Raw genomic sequence first — 4,450 nt, 5'->3', positions numbered from 1 at the left:
CGCGATCGCGTCCATATATACCGCGGGTTGGCGAGAGCGCGCGCGCGCGCGTGTACGAACGCAAATGCGTGCGTGTTGGTGTACGTGTGTGTATCGCGGCAATAGGTGCCCTAGCGGAACTACAAGGAAGTGCAATGACGCTAGGGGGTGGCAACCGCGGTTTTTGTTTACCCCGCGACTGCAACACCGGTTGTACAATGCGGCCGAGACGAGGGACGATTATTGTTATTATCATTACCACCGTCAATGTCGTCACGAAATCCGTCGACTACCGCACTCGCGACCCAACTCCGTCTTCCATTGATAACGTTTCTCGCAAACGGCTTGTTTAAAGTGCTGTCCAAGTGTATGTGTTCAACGAGTATATTCGAATAAAGCTCGTCCGACCGTATGTTCGACTTTTGGTTCATTTATTTTTTTTTTCATTTGTTTCTAACCGAGGCGTCTTCCGGATGTTTTAAAGCAAAAAGTAATGTGTTTTCGGATGTTTTTTTTACCGTTTTATCGGTTATAATTTGGATGCTTTGGTTCTGAATTTTCTTATATTATTTAATCGGTTTGTTGGACGACTTTAGAATATCAAGTTTCATAATTTTAGGACAATTTAAACATTTCTTCATGGATACATAAGATTTTTGTTGAATTGTGAATTATGTGATCGTTTATAAACCTGCAGTTACTACTTGTTATTTTTCTTAATATATTCATCTGGGTAGTTACAAGTTTTCTTTATCGTGTTATGGATAAGTTAATTACTACATGAACTTTTAAAATGACAAAAAAGGATATTATACACATTATCTACAATTTCGATGGTTCCATTTAGTTTAAACATTTTATTGTATATAAAATATTTAAATATAAACTTTTAACAAAAAAATAGTATCGCAATATGACCAGCACAGTGTGCGTACTTTACAACTGGCTGTAAGCGTTTATACACGTAGAAACGAGCCAATACGCTAATTTTTCTTTGGACTACTTCCATTTTTACCCCTATCGATATTTCGTGTAACTAATATTTGTTTATATCAGTGCTTCTCGATCTAGGAGCCACGGACCCCTAGGGAGCCGTGGTTATATAACTGAAGAGCCGTGAAATATTTATTTTATTTAAAATTTTTGAAACCGAATTTAATGAAAAAGAACTCACTACATTTTGGTTAAGACGACAGCAAGAGTATCCTGTAATCTCGAAAGCGGCTTTACTTATATTAATACCTCTCACATCAACATATCTTTGTGGAACTGTATTTTCACAATTTAAAATTATATTAAACAAACATAGATCATGCATTTCACAAAAGTCCTTAAATGCAAAATTGCGTATTTTAGTTCCAAATATCACACCTGACATAATTATGTTATGCGTGAAATATGCTTTATTATTATTATTATTATTATTAACCTAGCCTTTGTTTGAAACTAAATCAACATTATTACTGAATATTCTTGTACTGCTTTATAGTTATTACCAATTATTTTTTGTTTATTTATGTTTCAAGTCTTATACAATTATAGGATTACATTTAAAAAATATATCAAATAATATTTATTTTCTTTACATTTTAATAATTTATTTGTGTGAAATAGTGGATGTAAATTTAGTACATTATTAACAATAAATAATTAATGATTTTGATTGAGGGGGGCTTTGACAGTTTTACATAAAATTTAAGAAGCCCTACAACAAAAAAGGTTGAGAAGCACTGGTTTATGTGTGTGTGTGTGTGTGTGTGTGTGTGTGTGTGTGTGTGTGTGTGTGTGTGTGTGTGTGTGTGTGTGTGTGTGTGTGAGTATGTTTGTGTTGTATTGTGTATAATCAGGGTAAGATTTAGAGAAAAGGAGACTCTTGGACCTATATCTTATAACTTTTGATCCAGGTCTTTGTATATCCATATTTCATAATAATACTCACCGATCGAGACTCGTGTTTTTTTTAATATTATTTTAAGTTTCCACGTAACCGTTGTTTATTTTATACATTTGATACACAGCCTAATTTATTTGAAAACACTGTTTGACAAATCAAATATTGTATGCAATACTTATAGTTGCTAAAAAATTAATTATGAAATTATATTATTGATTGAATATAGATGTATTACTGTTTAATTTTAGATTTAAAGACATTTGATCAATGAAATGACTAATAAGTTTTCCGTAAAAATTTTAGTTTCATTAAAATATGAGTGAAAGAGCAAAAAATTTGCATTCCTTTTTTATAGTATTTCAATCTATTGCGATGAAAATAATTTTAAAAATTAATAAAAATCCTATTTTCTAGATTTAGTTTATTTACGTTTAATATATTGGTTTTATATTTTTTATATTCTTTTGAGTTGTATTCTGTTATTTTCAGGATGCAAACAAACTTTGTTAGTAAATCAATTTTCCAAAACTATTAAATTCCATAGACGATATTTATTTAGATTTATTTTGCATTACGAGTGTTTAGCAGATTGTGACATGAATCGTTTGAAGTTTATAAATATTAATACGCATATTTGCTTAACGACAGGTAACATTTTGCACATAAATTGCTAAAGCATTCAACTCGAAATCTAATTATTATTTAGAGTTTTTGAATCCAAATCCTGGTGTCGGAAGCGATGCGTTTTCGACCCAAGCCTATCAAATGAAAAATGTTATCGTAATTGTATTACCCTATTCGTGCATTAACCCGGGCATTGGTATTAGATTAACCAAAAACTTTAAAAAGAACCCAAAAACCTTCCAGTTCTACTTAAAACCGATGTTGCTATCTCATCTGGACAGTCTGCCATCCTGCAACAGTTGATATGCAACGCCATATATTATGTATTATACGAATTTCCTTACGATATTCTCATCGTCACGTTCCATATCAAGCACTTATCACGAACGTCACCTTTAACTCTAATTTAATATTATTGTACGGCTGTACCTACACACATAAAGCGTGCCTACATATATGTGTATATATTTTACATTAAATTACACCCTTTGATACTGCACCTACACGAATCTATTATTATTCGCGTGTTTGCCAACCATATCGAAAGCCAGACTTTGCGCAATAAATTATCGTGATAAAATTTAACGTCTGTATAATATAGGTAATCGTTTCTGCTGTGTGGTAAGCAATGAATACAAACGATTATTATTCTCGAACGCCTTTAGAGATCTTGTCCCGTTTTAAACGCCTTTTCACGTTATGATAACACCTCCTTATGATATATATATATATATATATATTATAATTTCAATTAACATTATGATATGAATATTATTAAAATGATGATTTTTAAATTTTAAATTTCGTAGTCCACACTAATATCGTGATTCTGAGTTCGTATATTGTTAATGATTTTTCCGACGTCTCGAACTTTTAATGCGAGTTTTTCACTACAAGTACCGTGATTTCGGTAATCAATAGAATTATAGATAACCATCATAGTTTTTACTTTTAGAGTAGAGAAAAAAAACGTATTTATTACTCTTTCAAAAATACCACCTACGTGTTCGATGAACATTCGGATCGACTTAGATGTAGTTAGTGCTAATCAATAATATCACTCTCAGTGGTAGATACTTTTACAAAGTTTTTCCACATTTGATAGCACACGTTTTTATAGTATATGTTTACGTACCACGGTAGTATTCCGTACGAGGAATATTTTACTGCGCATCCAATAATCTCAATAGTTAATATCTGTAGTATGTATAAAAACGTGTAATTTATTTTCCAAGTTTATCGTTTGTATTTACGGTTTGTTTTATAGTTTGTATTTACGATATGTGGATTTTTTCGAATATTAGATGAAAATTATATTGCGAGCAAAAACCACGTTCAACGAATAACGTAGGAAATTCAAAACCACCTGCCTACATACGCACCTTATAACGACGTATTATCAGATACAAATTTTTTCTTACAATACTTTTTTATGTTTGAAAACATAAAAAAATATCGGTAGTAATCATTTCTTTAACATTGACATATTTTCAGCGCGAATTTGACGAAAGACAGGCTTGTAAATTTAGGTGTGAAATAATAACATGTCCTGGTAAAATACCTATTGTTTAAGAAAAATTAAATGCGCCTCAGTCCTTAAACACACATATATCGCAGCCATATGGATATTATCATTAATGTGTATTGCAGTAGGTAAGTGAAGTTCCCCTCCCCTCACTTGGTTCTGTCGGTTTTAAATAAACTATAAGTAATTGAAAATTAGTTGCAAATAATTGTACATACAATTTTGGAATGTTTAAATCCCCAGGGAACTTGGAAAATCAAAATCAAATTATCATAATATATTATACTATTATAAAAAATTTGTAATTAACGGTTAAATTATTGAACAAGAATCGTTTAAAAATTTTGAAATCCATGTTCGTTGAGAACAGTACACTGCCAGGAATTAAAACAATAAATTATGAATGTAACGTAACATATATACAAAAC

The sequence above is a fragment of the Sipha flava genome, unplaced genomic scaffold (assembly GCF_003268045.1).
Source record: "Sipha flava isolate LNK unplaced genomic scaffold, YSA_version1 253_pilon_pilon, whole genome shotgun sequence".
NCBI lineage: Eukaryota > Metazoa > Arthropoda > Insecta > Hemiptera > Aphididae > Sipha > Sipha flava.
The sequence above is the reverse complement of the archived record's forward strand: the minus strand, read 5'-3'. Positions refer to the sequence as shown.